The sequence below is a fragment of the Thalassophryne amazonica genome, chromosome 16, assembly GCF_902500255.1.
Source record: "Thalassophryne amazonica chromosome 16, fThaAma1.1, whole genome shotgun sequence".
NCBI classification, from domain to species: Eukaryota; Metazoa; Chordata; class Actinopteri; order Batrachoidiformes; family Batrachoididae; genus Thalassophryne; species Thalassophryne amazonica.
The window spans coordinates 80,215,136-80,231,788 of NC_047118.1; the positions used below are offsets into that span (position 1 = coordinate 80,215,136).

Here is a 16,653-nt window from a genome sequence, read left to right on the forward strand (position 1 = left end):
CCAGAGAAGGCGGCGGTGTTTCTGGATGTTGTTGATGTATGGCTTTCGCTTTGCATGGTAGAGTTTTAACTTGCACTTATAGATGTAGCGACAAACTGTGTTAACTGACAATGATTTTCTGAAGTGTTCCTGAGCCCACGCGGTAAGATCCTTTACACAATGATGTCGGTTTTTAATGCAGTGCCGCCTGAGGGATCGAAGGTCACGGGCATTCAGTGTTGATTTTCGGCCTTGCCGTTTACGTGTAGAAAGTTCTCCAGATTCTCTGAATCTTCTGATTATATTATGGACTGTAGATGATGGAATCCCTAAATTCCTTGCAATTGAACATTGAGAAACATTGTTCTTAAACTGCTGTACTATTTTTTCATGCACTTGTTCACAAGTGGTGATCCTCGCCCCATCTTTGCATGTGAACGGCTGAGCCTTTTGGGGATGCTCCTTTTATACCCAAACATGACACTCACCTGTTTTCAATTAGGTATTCTTTGAGCATTCATCAACTTTTCCAGTCTTTTGTTGACACTGTCCCAACTTTTTGGAAATGTGTTGCAGGCATCCATTTCAAAATAAGCAAATATTTGCACAAAAACATAAGTTTATCAGTTTGAACATTACATATCTTGTTTTTGTGGTGTATTCAGCTGAATATAGGTTGAAGAGGATTTGCAAATCATTGTATTCTGTTTTTATTTACATTTTACTCAATGTCCCACCTTCATTGGAATTGGGGTTGTACATCCAGGTTTTGGAGCAACACATGCTGCCATCCAAGCAATGTCTTTTTCAGGGACGTCCCTGCTTATTTCAGCAAGACAATGCCAAGACACATTCTGCATGTGTTTGGAACATTCCACAGGTGAACAGGTTAATTGGAAACAGGTGAGTGTCATGATTAGGTATAAAAGGAGCATCCACAAAAGGCTCAGCTGTTCACAAGCAAAGATGGAGTGAAAATCACCACTTTGTGAACAGCTGTGTGCCCACAGCATGGGCAACTTCTGTGATGGTATGGGGCAACTTACACATCTGTGATTGCACCATAAATGCTGAAAGGTACATCCAGGTTTTGGAGCACATGCTGTTATCCAAGCAATGTCTTTTTCAGGGACGTCCCTGCTTATTTCAGCAAGACAATGCCAAGACACATTCTGCACGTGTTACTACAGCATGGCTTCATAGTAAAAGAGTGCAGGTACTAGACTGGCCTGTCTACAGTCCAGACCTGTCACCCACTGAAAATGTGTGGTGCATTATGAAGCACAAAATACGACAACAGAGACCCCGGACTGTTGAACAACTGAAGTCGTACATCAGGCAAGAATGGGAAAGAATTCCACCTACAAAGCTTCAACAATTAGTGTCCTCAGTTCCCAAACGCTTATTGAGTGTTGTTAGAAGGAAAGGTGATGTAACACAGTGGTAAACATACCACTGTCCCAGCTTTTTAGAAATGTGTTGCAGGCATCCATTTCAAAATGAGCAAATATTTGACAAAACAATAAAGTATCAGTTTGAACATTAAATATCTTGTCTTTGTGGTGTATTCAATTGAATATAGGTTGAAGAGGATTTGCAAATCATTGTATTCTGTTTTTATTTACATTTTACACAATATCCCAACTTCATTTGAAATGGGATTGTAAATTGTGCTGGCCAGATGTCACCCAGGATAAAACGGTCCCCAAATCACGCCTAGGCAGCAGGGTATGTGAGGAGTGCAATGGTGCAACTTCTCTCAGTGCTGCGGAGAATGATTTCTCCTGTGGCAGCACTCAGCTGGATAATCCACCAGATCAGCATAATTCTGATCCTGGACTCCAGCAACAACAACCTCAAAGGGCCAAAAGAAATCTTCTAAAAACTACACCACTGTAAATTGGACCATTGAGGAGAAGAAAGATCTTTTACTGCTTCGCTTACTCAAGGCATGAGAAGTGGGGCAGGAGGAAAAAGGCTGTATTTGAGGAGCGGATAAAAATAGCGGATTTACCATTGGAAAAGAAAAAAGAGAAATAGATGAAAACAGTTTAATTGAATTGATTAAACAGATATCATACCAGTTGTGGTGGGAGCAACAGGCCTCATGAAGAAGAACCTGAAGAAATACCTTGAGGCAATCCCTGGTCACCCAAGTGTCCATGAGGTGCAGATATTCGCAATAAAGAGAACGGTCACCATCTTGAAGAGAGCCCTTGGATACAATGCCAGTCATGTTTAGGATGCAACTATATACCCCGGGTTTAGGGCCCACTGTAGTCTGTAAAAAAGAAATCTAAGAGAAATAAAATGAGAGAAACCATTTAGCTGTCCTGAGTGTGATAAAAGATTTGGTCAAAAGGATCGTCTGATCAGACACAAGAGAATTCATGCTGGGGGGAAAACATTTGCCTGTTCTGAGTGTGATAAAAAATTTGGACGAAATGATGAGTTAAGTAGACACATGAGAATTCATACAGGAGAGAAACCATTTGGCTCGTAGACCTACATATGTAACTCCACGCCACACACCACTATAAGGTGTCTTACTGTTTGTTGCACATGTTACGGTTGCACAGTAATTCATACCGGTATATGTTCTGAATAAAATCAACGTGATGGACAAAACATTCTTTGTAATTTCATGTTAGGAAAAAGTTTTTTGTTTCAGAAAGGGATAGCAATCAAACCCTAGACAGAAGGCGAACTCAAGCCTGTTTTAGAAAGGGAGGGATATAAAGCTCAGAGTCAGTTACTATGGTAACTTAGTCTGTGAATCTAACCTGGTCGGGAGCAGGTTTTCTGCAATAAACCCTGAATTCCTCTCTTGCACCGCTGTTTCACATTCTCATTCTTGATCTACATCATCCTGTGAAGATTAGCATTATGTTTTGGTATACTTTAACCTAACTTTTGACATAATCTGTGGTGTACTGAGTTGTTTTCTTGCAGCTGAATCTGTTGGGACAATTGACAAAGTCATGAAACTGAAATGTATATACATACATATACATATACAGACATTTTATATATAGATATAGATGTATGAAGTCTTTAAATTTACAGTAAACAAAACAAAATTTGAAAATTGCGGTATAGATCCAGCAAATCAAAACAGAAAATGTTATTATTGAGAGAGTGTATGAAAATAAATTTCTGAATGTAATATTGGACCACAAAATCAGCTTGAAATCCCACATAAGTTACATTCAATCAAAGATAGCAAGGAGTGTGGCAGTTTTGGGAAAGCCTAGAGAAGTACTGGAATATAAGTCACTGTATATGATTGCACTGTTCGCTTATTTTACTATATCTAAACTACTGTGTGGAGGTCTGGGGTAACACCGATAGAAACAACTTACAACCATACACATTACAAAAAAGGGCAATTAAGATTGTGCATAATGTGGGGTACGGGGAGCACATGCAGTGAAATTTGAGGATATAGTTACGTATATTTAAAACAGCACAGTTTATGTATAAAGCAAAAAAAAAAAGTTTAATTCTGGGCAATATTCAAAAAAATGTTTTGTTGTGGGGGTAGTTATAATTTAAAAAGTGCTTAAAAACACTGTGTTCATGCAACTATGAAACGTGTATTTCAGTTTGTGGGGTGGACTTGTGGAACAGGTTGGTTGAAGAATTGCAGACAAACAATAACATAGAGCATGTAAAAAAAATTGTACAGAAGGAACATGAATAACTGTTTATATAATTGTTTAATTAATTTAATTTTGTATTTTCTTGTTGATTTTTTTTTGACACTGGGTGGGTTTTGGACTGTAAATATCTTGGATTCACATGGTGAAATAATTGAGTTGTCATTTATTTTAATCTATGGCGAGTGAGAAGGAGGAACGAGTTTATGTGTTTACTTTTTCCTACTCCTTTATGAGTATTGTTTCTTAGTTGACATATTTTTTCTTTTGGATTATTATTATTATTATTATTACTATTTTATTTTTCCTTTGTTCATAATAAATTTCATATCTATCTATCTATCTATCTATCTATCTATTCAGTGGTGAGCACAGTTAACCAAAAAGCTAGCTTCGATAACAGTTAATCCACTCACTGAAAAGTTAACTTTTATAAACCTAAACCAATAAATCCCTCAAAAATTTATCGGAAGTTACAGATAAAAGCTAAACCGATAACTTTCAGTATTGACTTCAGTACACTGGCACCTACTGACACAACGACTCAGCACAGATCAGCTTCTCTCAGCAAAAGAGACCTGGGCCCGTATGCATGAAGCATCTCAAAGTCCTCTCAAAGAGTTCCTAACGTAGCCTAAAATTTCCTGGCAAGGAATCTTAGCCTAAGAGTGAGCCAGGCGTATGAGCAAGAAGGAGACTGAAACTCCTATCTTAGTGAGGAGGCAGGGTTGACCCTGTTGTTAGGTATGATGTGGTCCTGTAAGAGCTGTGATTGGTTGTCATGGAAAGGGAAAGGAAAATAAAAAATAAATGCACTCTGCACTCCTACATATGAATGAACAGTAAAATCAACCGATCATATAACTGCATTAAGAAATGCGTAATCATGAAAATAATTTAATGTCATGATGATGATTCTTGGTAAGATTACATTGGAGTGATCACCGGGTCGGTCGCTAAACCTGTAAATTCTTGTGCTGCAATGTATTATGGGAGTTCTGGGTTTTGGGGTTTAAAATGTTGCTGTTGTGGTTCATGTTAGTTTAAAAATGTTGTTAATGTTGTTGAGTTATCATGTTTTTGTAGTTCAATTGGTTTAGTGAGTTAAGTGTCACCATGTTTTCACCATAAGTGAAAAGTGTATCGTGTTTGATGCCATCCCTCTGTTGTTTTGTCTGAAAAATAAGAGCGCGTCCTAGTGGCAGAGTGCCAAAAAGACAAACGCTCTCACGTGATTTCTTTTTTTTTTTTTTTTGAATAAATTTGCAAAAAAACAACAAACAAACAAACAAGCAAAACAAAAAAGCAACTTTTTTCATGTCATTATGGGGTGCTATGAGAAGAATTCTGAGGGGGAAAAATTAATTTACAGCATTCTGGCATAAGGCTGTAACATAACAAAATGTTAAAGTACTGTAAATACTTTCCGTTCCTGATGATGGAGGCCACTGTGCTCATTGTGACCTTCGAAGCAGCAGAAATGTTTCTGTATCCTTCCCCAGATTTGTGCCACAAGACAATCCTGTCTCGGAGGTCTACAGACAATTCCTTTGACTTCATGTTTGGTTTGTGCTCTGACATGCACTGTCAGAGCACATCTCCAATTACCTGTAATTACCCCAGGTGGACTCTAGCTGTAGAAACATCTCAACGATGATCAGTGGAAACAGGAGGCACCTGAGCTCAATTTTGAACTTCATGGCAAAGGCTGTGAATATGTATGCACATGTGATTTTGTGGTTGGTTTTTGTTGTTTTTTAAATAAATTTGCAAAAATGTAAAAAAAAAAAAAAAAAAAATTAGATATTGTCAATGGCATGTATTATGTGTAGAATTTTGAGGGTAAAAAAATGAATTGTATCCATTTTTGAAGGCTGTAACATAAAAAAGTGAAGCGCTGTGAACACTTTCTGGGTGCACGGTAGCTGGTTGAAGGCTCGCCCTGTCCTATTCCTCCTTGTTGAGCTGGAATTGCCTCAGAAAGTATGTTCAGCATGTACATTCCAAACCTCCTCTGATGACCCTGTGCACACTAGAAGCCCAATGAAATGTCATGAAATATTATTATTTTGGTTCTATTTGTTTTTGTAGAATTATTCTGATAATCACAGCTACTTACTGTAATTTAACAGACTGAGGCTGAGGTGATAGCCCAACACAGGACCTACACAGAGTGTCTCGTTTGTGGCACAGGTACACACACATTTACAGTCTTAATTTGGAAGATTACTTAACAAATAAGAAAACAATTGAGAAATTTTCACAAAGAATTTTACTTAAAAATTTAGGGTGCCCTGTTCAAAAGCCTTGTTGACTTGAAGCCGTTCTCTGTATATATCTAGACAAAAGCGACGAGAATATTATTTGCTGGAGAAGCCAAAAGAAATGACTTTTAATTATACTACAGTATTGTGCTCAAAATTATTTGGCCACTAGATGTCAGTATGCTGATGTGGCAATAACACATGGGGAAGAAAAAAGCATTTTTTTTTGATAAGTATTGAAGCTTTCACCAGATCAACATTTCAGTGAAGTGCAGTTTACAGTCCTGAACAGCGCTCAGGACTTTTTAAGTTGACCGGCTTTTATTTATATGTTACCAGTGAAAATGTTGCATTGTGGGTAGCTGTCCCTTAGACTCCACTATGTGTACAGCACTGCTTCATGAGAGTTTGGTTCACTAAATGCACACTTCAAATGTTGTTTGAAGAAGATAAAAGTTGGTATTCGTGTCAGGAGATGTGTATGGACTTTGTTTATAACCTGCACATATATTTGGAGAGATTCCACATCTCAGGACGCCTACATGTCCTTTCTATAGTTGACCTGTGATCGTGTGTTGCCAAACTGAGTCTCTCAATTTAATCATGAAGTAGCAGTAAAGAGGAGTATTATTGAATGTGGAACTACTTACCAGCTTGTACACTGGTGGAGGAGTAACTCTGCCAAGTTTGCCATTCTGTTGACGTGTGCCTATGAGGGTGATTCTTAGACTACGGGCACTTATGTCCTTTGATCATATTGTATGAAAAACAGAAAAAAGGGGAAATTTCACACTTTTATAGTTATCTTTACAATGAAAGTGTGTTAAGAAATTTGTTCCTGTAGTCTATGATGACTTTTTCACCTTTTTTTTTTGCCATTTTGTGCTTGTCCCACACCCAGACTTTTGATCTTCAACAATAAAAATGAATGTTAAAGAAACGTTTATTCTAATGTTTTAAAATATCTCTGAATAAAATATCAGTAAAATAATCAAAACATAATTGGGGTATTCAATGTCATACAACTGTTGTGATTTTTTTTTAAACAAAATGTAGTTGTCCCACACTATTGCCGTAATTTCCACCACAACACTGTAATGTCCCTAAACAGTTTGTATGAAAGATTGTTTGGGTAGTTTCTATGGAGATAAACAGTGACATCAGAGCACATGTATGTAGCGCCAAATCACAACAAACAGTTGCCCCAATGCGCTTTATATTGTAAGGCAATGGTGTGGTGGAAATTACATTTACAAGGCCAATAGTGCCCGTAGTTAAAGAATCACCCATGAACACTCCATGTAACTATTTCCTATCCACAGGTGGCCCACTCACTTGCTCTCCCAGAAGCATGACTCAGACCTCAGCCATCACCTATCCTCGACTGCTGCCTACATGTTTCTACACACCTCTGTTGGGCCTAGCAGGCGGAGATCATAGAAGCAATAGGTTCTGGCATCTTTCTGCATTTTATTTCATGTTGAGCCAAGAAGGTTGCCCCCTGAGATGACAATCATCCATCCAAACCCATCATGGGACAGTGAACCATCACAACACTGCCAGTAATCAGTGGTGATGAAGCTACAGGTTACCCAGAAGCTGCTGAGGAGTAATGTGCTTGAATGACCATGCATGCTGCCTTCAAAGACAGGTCTGGATCAGGACCAGAGATCCCCATGAATATCAACAGCATGAATCTGTGCATCCTCCAGTAGCATTGTACAGCTTTTGGATAGCGAAGATGGTGAGGTGGCCCTGTCCAGTCATTCGTTGAGGTCACGGAACAATACCTCTGCCCAGGACATCTCCTATGTCATACTTGTATGTATTCATCTCATATTCAGTGTTGAGCAGGAAGACGCAGTCTTCTGCCAAGGGGCCCACACAACAGTCTCCTGGAAGCCAAAACTAAGCTCTGCTAACCTTTTTGGACTGCTTAGATGCCATGTCTAACATCCTGGACAAAAGTGTCTACCTCTTCAGCAGCTCATCAAATAGTTGCCTGATGTCCTCCTGAAGGTCAGCGATCCTTTTGTTAGCTTTCATTAGAAGCACATAATATTGGCAGGAAAGGGTAGTCATCACTGCAAAATCCCACAGCTCATGAATTTATTAAAATCCACAATAAGATGACACAACCGAGTACAGCTACATGGTTTAAAACAAACCAAGTGAGACTAGCAGCAGCCAAAATGTTAGCAAAGTTAGCAAAACTAGCATTTAAAATCCTGTCATCCAATAATAAAAACCTTCTGCAGAATTAACACAAATTGGCAAGCTTCTAAAAAGTATACTATAAAACTATAACTTAAAAACTGGACAGAAATGATAAAATACAAATGCATTTGCTCTGTTGCCTTCAATCTGACCATTGAGTTCAGTCAGAGGGCTTGTTGTTTTAGCCAGCATATGTTCAAGTATCTCAAGAATAAAATGAATGGATTTCAACCAAATTATGACAATGGGTTACCTACTCAAGGATGATCCCATGAACTGCTGAGATTTGGGCTCAAGTGTCAAGGTCAAAGCACAAGGTCAAAATTTAGGCCACATACAACTTCCAAAGGTCTCTAACTCCAGAGTAAGAGCAGATACACCCATAGTTACTTTTGAACATGAATGGGAAGTCATATGTTGGCTTTCAAAATACAGTAGTGTTCAGAATAATAGTAGTGCTATGTGACTAAAAAGATTAATCCAGGTTTTGAGTATATTTCTTATTGTTACATGGGAAACAAGGTACCAGTAGATTCAGTAGATTCTCACAAATCCAACAAGACCAAGCATTCATGATATGCACACTCTTAAGGCTATGAAACTGGGCTATTAGTAAAACAAAGTAGAAGAGAGGGTGTTCACAATAATAGTAGTGTGGCATTGAAGCAGTAAGTTCATCAATTTTGTGGAACAAACAGGTGTGAATCAGGTGTCCCCTATTTAAGGATGAAGCCAGCACCTGTTGAACATGCTTTTCTCTTTGAAAGCCTGAGGAAAATGGGACGTTCAAGACATTGTTCAGAAGAACAGCGTAGTTTGATTAAAAAGTTGATTGGAGAGGGGAAAATTGGAGGTGAACATGCTGGATGTGGAGGTCCTGGGCTGGTGTGGTTACACGTGGTCTGCGGTTGTGAGGCTGGTTGGATGTACTGCCAGATTCTCTGAAACGCCTTTGGAGACGGCTTATGGTAGAGAAATGAACATTCAATACACGAGCAACAGCTCTGGTTGACATTCCTGCTGTCAGCATGCCAATTGCACGCTCCCTCAAATCTTGCGACATCTGTGGCATTGTGCTGTGAGATAAAACTGCACCTTTCAGAGTGGCCTTTTATTGTGGACAGTCTAAGGCACACCTGTGCACTAATCATGGTGTCTAATCAGCATCTTGATATGGCACACCTGTGAGGTGGGATGGATTATCTCAGCAAAGAAGTGCTATCACAGATTTAGACTGGTTTGTGAACAATATTTGAGGGAAATGGTGATATTGTGTATGTGGAAAAAGTTTTAGATCTTTGAGTTCATCTCATACAAAATGGGAGCAAAACCAAAAGTGTTGCGTTTATATTTTTGTTGAGTGTAGTTTTGAGTTTGTAGCGTCAACAGCAGATGCTCCTATTATTGTGAACACCCCCTTTTCTACTTTTTTTTTTGTTTTTTTACTAATAGCCCAATTTCATAGCCTTAAGAGTGTGCATATCATGAATGCTTGGTCTTGTTGGATTTGTGAGAATCTACTGGTACCTTGTTTCCTATGTAACAATAAGAAATATACTCAAAACCTGGATTAATCTTTTTAGTCATATAGCACTACTATTATTCTGAACACTACTGTATACAGGGTGTCCCAAAAAAAGTGCCACAAAAATAAAGCCATAGAACATCTATACACTTTTTCTAATTTCACTTCAGTTTGTAAGAGCTTTGGCATTCACAAGATGTGCTCAATATGCATTTTGGCTCCTCTGGTTTAACCTGATCTCCTTTTGTTAACACTGTGAAGAGTTCTATTAATTCGAAACTTCTTTACAATCCTCCTTATTGTCTTTCTGTCTGGAGCTTTTCTAACTGCAAAGTGACATTGATATTGTTGTTGGGTTTGCACAGTTGATTTGGTCTCAAAGTAGAATTCCACCAGTTTCCCTTTTTGCTCGATTGTAAGCAGCATCCTCATTGGAGCAGTTTCAAACTAAATCAGAAGAAATTCATCACATGTACCTTGATATCTTTGGGGGTGGGGGCAGAATTCAGATTAGCTGTTGCAGAATTAGTCAAATGATTTTGTGGGACTTTTTTGGGACACCATGTGCCACCGGATTTAACCTTGAACAATGAAAGGTCCAAGTAAAGTTTTTACCTGCGTGTCTGTGTGTATACAACCCCAATTCCAATGAAGTTGGGACGTTGTGTAAAATGTAAATAAAAACACAATACAATGATTTGAAAATCATCTTCAACCTATATTCAATTGAATACGCCACAAAGACAAGATATTAAATGTTCAAACGGATAAACTTTATTGTTTTTGTGCAAATATTTGCTCATTTTGAAATGGATGCCTGCAACACATTTCAAAAAAGCTGGGACAGTGGTATGTTTACCACTGTGTTACATCACCTTTCCTTCTAACAACACTCAATACACATTTGGGAACTGAGGACACTAATTGTTGAAGCTTTGTAGCTGGAATTCTTTCCCATTCCTCAGAGGATTTGCAAATCATTGTATTGTTTTTATTTAAATTTCACACAATGTCCCAGCTTCATTGGAATTGGGGTTGTATTTCCAAAACGTCACAAAAACTAGCAAACATTTTTCACCAAATTTTGTATGTTTTTATAGTCACACCCAAGGATGAATTCACTAACCTTGCAGGTTTACGAGTCAAAAGTCAACTTGACAGCAGAAAGCCTAAATCTTTGCCAAATGCAAACAAGGAAAACTGAATTTTATAATACTTGTCTACACACCCTTGGAATTTTACATATTTTAATTTCTTTATGCCATTTCCACAAAAACAATAATTCAGACTTCTCTACATAAAAAAAAAAATCAATTCAACTCAATTTAAAATCTCTCTACAACACTACATAAATTGGCTACATAAATAATGCCACACTTTATTATAACAAGTAAATCATGACTTTCATAGGCAATTTTCTTCCCATGTCAGTGGATGGATACATAAACACTTCTAAATCAAGGCAGACGTCTTTGACTTCATTCACTCATTCATTTTCTCCACCCGGGGCACACCCCGGACCGGACACCAGCCTATCTATGTAGACAGATAAACACATTCACACTAGCACACAGACCAGTGGTCAGTTTAAAGTTTCCATTTATAACTTGCACGTCTTTGGATGTGGGAGGAAGCCAGAGCACCCAGAGTACAGTACCACGCCACAAAATGTGGTACTGTACAATAAATCTGTATGGAGTAGAAAGATTTCAAAAACCAGATAATTGTGCAAGAAGCAGATTAGTAGAGGAAACCAAGACAACCATGACCACTCTGAAGGAGTAGACGTTTCTGTGGCTGTGATTGGAGAAACTGCAAAGGGAGGATTTTGTCTATTACATCAACAGTCAGTGTCATGGTCGAGGGGCATACAGAAGGCCTTTCATACAAGGAAGGACATCAAATATAGGTACTAGTCTCTCAGGTACATTCTAGCAAACTGTAGCTGAACTTTCAAGTCTTATTTTTAAGAATATCCTTCTTTGCTTGAGTCCACCATGATGCTGTGCCACTAGATTTGCAAAACAAACAAACAAACAAAAAAAAAAAATCACTATTCCCAGTTTCTCAAATCACAGCCAAAATTTGACTGCTTTAGAGTTGTCATGGTATCTTGCTGGCTTGCCTCACTTTTGGCATGTTCAATCAGATTTGGAGAACTACCTGCTGTATATAGATACATAATAGTGTATCTATATACAGCAGGTAGTTCTCCAAATCCAAATATTTTTAGTGCATCTGTGTAGTGTAGCATTACAGAGCTAACAGCAAAGTGGTTTCTCTCCTGTTTGATTTTTTCCATACAGGAGAGAAACTGTCACACCTTCACACTGTCTTTTGTTCAAATCTCCATTCATGCTCAGAGAACACATTTTTTTCCTTATTTATTGGTAAATCCACTTCTTTTATCCTCTCCTCAAATACTGCTGTTTTCCTCCTTCCCCACTTCTCATGCCTTGAGTAAGTGAAGCAGTGAAAGATCTTCTCCTCAATGGTCCGCTTTACAGTGGTGTAGTTTTTTTTCTTTTTGGGCCTTTGATGCTGTTGTTGCTGGGGTTCTGGAACAGAACTATGCTGATCTGGTGGATTATCCATCTGAGTGTTGCCACAGGAGAGATCTTTCCCTGCAGCACTGGGAGAAGTTGCACCATTGCTTTCCTCACACACCCTCGTGCCTAGGCGTGATTTGGGGACCTATTTATCCTGGGCGACGTCCGGCCAATACAATTTATCATTGTTAGACTTTTTCATCTTTGCTTCGTGGAATTTTTTGATGGGTTTCGTTTTCATTGAAATGTCCTCATAAACGTCCTCTCCTGGCAAACCCCTTCACAGTGGGACTGAGGACACTCGAGGCTCGTGTCCAGCTGGACTTCCAACCCACCCACCTTTCCTTGATTTTTTTCATTTATCTTTGATGTCTTTTTAATAGAATGCAGTGGGCCCCAGACCCAAGGTTGGGTACATTTGGATTACTTGTAATCTGATTACATTTCAAAGTAATCCTACCCAACCCTGCCCAGACCTTGGGTCTAAAGTTGCACCCCAGTTTCTATAGTTATTCTAACCAGAGCTGGCATTGTATCCGAGGCCTCTCTTCAAGATGGTGATCATTCCATTAATTGCAGACAACTGCACCTCGTGTGTGCTTGGGTGACCGGGGATTGCCTCAAGGTATTTCTTCAGGTTCTTCATCAGGCCTGTTGCCCCCACCACAACTGGGATGATATCGATGTCTTTCAATGACCATGTTGTTCATAGCTCATTTTTCAGGTCTTGGTATTTCGTGGTCTTCTTTCCCGTTTCAGCTCTATTCAAGCCATAGTCATTGGGGACTGTTACATTGATGATTTTGGCTGTTTTCTCTTGCTTGTTCCAGATGACAATATCAGGTTTTATTGCACGTCCTATGTCTTCCTGCTGGGATCCCTTTGTTGTAGAAGATACTTCTTTTCCGCTGGATGAGACTGGTGCTGGCTCATGCTCCCAGATGTTTTCCTTTACTTCCATCTCCAGTTCCTTGCATACTTTCCAGTGGAGATATTGACAGACCTTGTTGTGTTGGGATGTATAATGTCCATCTGTCATGAGGGTCTGGCATTCTGATGTTAGATGGTTTATACTCTCAACAGCTGTATGACAGAATCTGCCATTTTGTTAATGCCATTTGTTAGAAGTCCCTTATCTTGTGCTTCAACTAGAATTCTTTTTCCATCAACCAAGTTCTCCATTTTCAAGCCACCGCATTGATCCAACTTTGTCAATGTATTCCTTTTTGAGCTCTTCTTGGAATCGTCCAGCCCTTTCCCTGTATGAATTTCTATCTGTCCACTCAATGTTTTCATTCTCTTTTGCTATATTGTCCCCTGGTCAGTCTTGAGACTTTTGTTTCAGGCATCAGATTGATGCTTTCTCTCTCTTGTAAGAGTTCTCTGCCAAAGTTTTTTGCCAGTTTGATAACTGAGGTCTATTTGGATAAGGTTTTATCGTGATGTTGTGCTACCTTTTCATGACTACTTCTTCAGAACTCTTTAGGTACTGTCCAATACTTATTATCGATGCTCTGTAGGCCTGGTTGATTTCAGTGAGACCCAGACTGCCTTCTCTACAAATGAGATATATTCTGTCCATGCACTGATTTCTGTATTTGACTTTGTGGAGGGTGAGCATCTTCCTGGTTTTCATATCCACTTATTAAGCTCACGCTGTGGCCAGTCTATTATGCCAAACCCATAGGTTACCACTGGTATTTGTATCTCTCCTGGCAAACCCCTTCACAGTGGGACTGAGGACACTCAAGGCTTGTGTCCACTTGGAATTCCAACCCACCCACCTTTCCTTTGTTTTTTCATTTATCTTTGATGTCTTTTGAATAGAATGCAGTGGGCCCCAGACCTGGGGTCTAAAGTTGCACCCTAGGCTCTCTAGTTATTCTAACCAGAGCTGGCATTGTATCCGAGGGGTCTCTTCAAGATGGTGATCGTTCCCTTAATTGCAGACAACTGCACCTCATGTGCACTTGGGTGACCGGGGATTGCCTCAAGGTATTTCTTCAGGTTCTTCTTTATCAGGCCTGCTGCCCCCACCACAACTGGGATGATATCGATGTCTTTCAATGACTGCATTATTCGAACGTCATTTTTCAGGTCTTGATATTTCGTGATCTTTCCCCTTTCTGTTCGATTCAGGCCATAGTCATTGGGGACTGTCACATCGATGATTTTGGCTGTTTGCTCTTGCTTGTTCCAGATGACAATATCAGGTTTGATTGCACCTCCTTCAATATGTCTTGCTGGGATCTCTTTGTCGTAAAAGACAGTTACTTTTCTGGTGGACGATACTGGCACTGGCTCATGCTCCCATACGTTTTCTTTGACTTCCATCTCCAGTTCCTTGCATACTTTCTAGTGGAGATATTGTCAGATCTTGTTGTGTAGGGATGTATAATGTCCATCTGCCATAAGGATCTGACACGCTGATGTTAGATGGTTTATACTCTCAACAGAGACAGAATCTGCATTTATCATTTTGTGAGATCCCTGCCATTTTTTGAAGCCATTTGTTAGAAGTCCCTGATTTTGTGCTCCAATCAGAATTCTTTCTCCATCAAAACCAAGTTCTCAATTTTTCAGCCACTGCATTGATCCAACTTTGACAATGTATTCATTTTTGAGTTCTTCTTGGAATCGACCAGCCCTTTCCTTTTTGCCTTTTATTTCTCTTCAATTTCTTTTTTTACAGAGTGTAATGGGCCCCAACCCTGGGGTCTACAATTACATCCTAATCATTAATCATTATTGGCATTGTATCCGAGGGCTCTCTTCAAGATGGTAACTGTTCCTTTAACTGCGGATATCTGCACCTCATGGGCACTTGGGTGACCAGGGATTGCCTCAAGATATTTCTTCAGGTTCTTCTTCATAAGCCCTGTTGCTCCCACCACGACTGGTATGATATCAATTTCTTTCAATGACCACGTTATTCGTAGATCATTTTTAAGGTCTTGGTATTTCGTGATTTTCTCCCTTTCAGCTCTATTCAGGCCATAGTCATTGGGGACTGTCACATCAATAATTTTTGCTGTCTTCTCTTGCTTGTTCCAAATGACAATATCAGGTTTTACTGCACCTCCTTCGATATGTCTTCCTGCTGGGATCTCTTTGTCATAAAAGACAGTCACTTTTCCATTGGATGAGACTGGTGCTGGCTCATACTCCCAAACGTGTCCCTCTACTTCCACCTCCAGTTCCTTGCATACTTTCCAATGTAAATACTTACAGATCTTGTTATGCCGGCTTGTGTAATGTCCGTCTGCCATGAGGATCTGACATGCTGATACTAAGTGGTTTACACTCTCAACAGCTGCATGACAGAAACGGCATTGATCATTCTGTGATATTCCTGCCATTTTTTTGAAGCCATTTGTTAATAGTCCTTGGTCTTGCGCTCCAACTATAATTCTTTCCCCATCAAAACCAAGTTCTCCGTTTGTAAGCCACCGCACAGATCCTTCTTTGTCTATGTATTCTTTTTCAAGTTCTTCTTGGAATCGGCCAGCCCTTTTGTGCTGTTTCCATCTGTTCATTTGATGTTTTTGTTCTCTTTTGCTGTATTTTTCCCTGGCCTGTCTTGCTAGTGTTGTTGCAGGTGTCAGCTCATTGCTTTCTCTTTCTCGCAAAAGATCTCTGCCAAAGTTTTCTGCCAATTTTATAATAGAGGTCTGTTGTGGCATAGTCTTAATATGATGTTGCATAACCTTTTTCATAACTTCTTCTTGAGAGCTCTTTAAGTACTGCCCAATACTTATTATAGATGCTCTATAAGCCTGGTTGATCTCCACTAGACCTAAGCCGCCTTCTCGACGAGGGAGATATATTCTATCCATACATTGATTTCTGTATGTAATTTTATGTAGGGTGAGCATCTTCCTAGTTTTAGTATCTAATTTGTTAAGCTCACCCTGTGGCCACTCTACTATGCCAAAGCCATAGCTCAACACAGGCAATGCAAACTGGTTTATGGCTGTGATCTTGTTCTTTGGTGTCAATTCTGATTTACAGATCTTCTTTAAGCGGTTTAAGTATTCTTGTGTTACTTTCTCTCTCATTTTTTTATGCTCTATTGTAGTATTTTCTTCAATTCCCAAATATTTGTACGTGGAATCCTCAGCCAAATCTTCAATAACGTTCCCCTCATCCAACTGTATATTTTCTGTGACCCGCTTTTTACCACCTCTGATTGTACATTTAGAGCACTTATCAATCAATCAATCAATCAATTTTTTTATATAGCGCCAAATCACAACAAACAGTTGCCCCAAGGCGCTTTATATTGTAAGGCAAGGCCATACAATAATTATGTAAAACCCCAACGGTCAAAACGATCCCCTGTGAGCAAGCACTTGGCTACAGTGGGAAGGAAAAACTCCCTTTTAACAGGAAGAAACCTCCAGCAGAACCAGGCTCAGGGAGGGGCAGTCTTCTGCTGGGACTGGTTGGGGCTGAGGGAG

The 16,653-nt window shown here is 39.4% G+C and overlaps 1 long non-coding RNA gene across 1 annotated transcript; it reads right to left on the bottom strand.

Moving 5' to 3' along the window:
* Positions 1 to 1,711: 1,711 nt before the first annotated feature.
* Positions 1,712 to 16,591, bottom strand: LOC117528405. Its single transcript, XR_004565759.1, has 3 exons — positions 16,581 to 16,591; positions 4,938 to 4,947; positions 1,712 to 1,922 (listed from the first exon to the last, which is right to left on the bottom strand). It is a non-coding gene; the product is annotated as an uncharacterized LOC117528405 (long non-coding RNA).
* Positions 16,592 to 16,653: the final 62 nt, after the last annotated feature.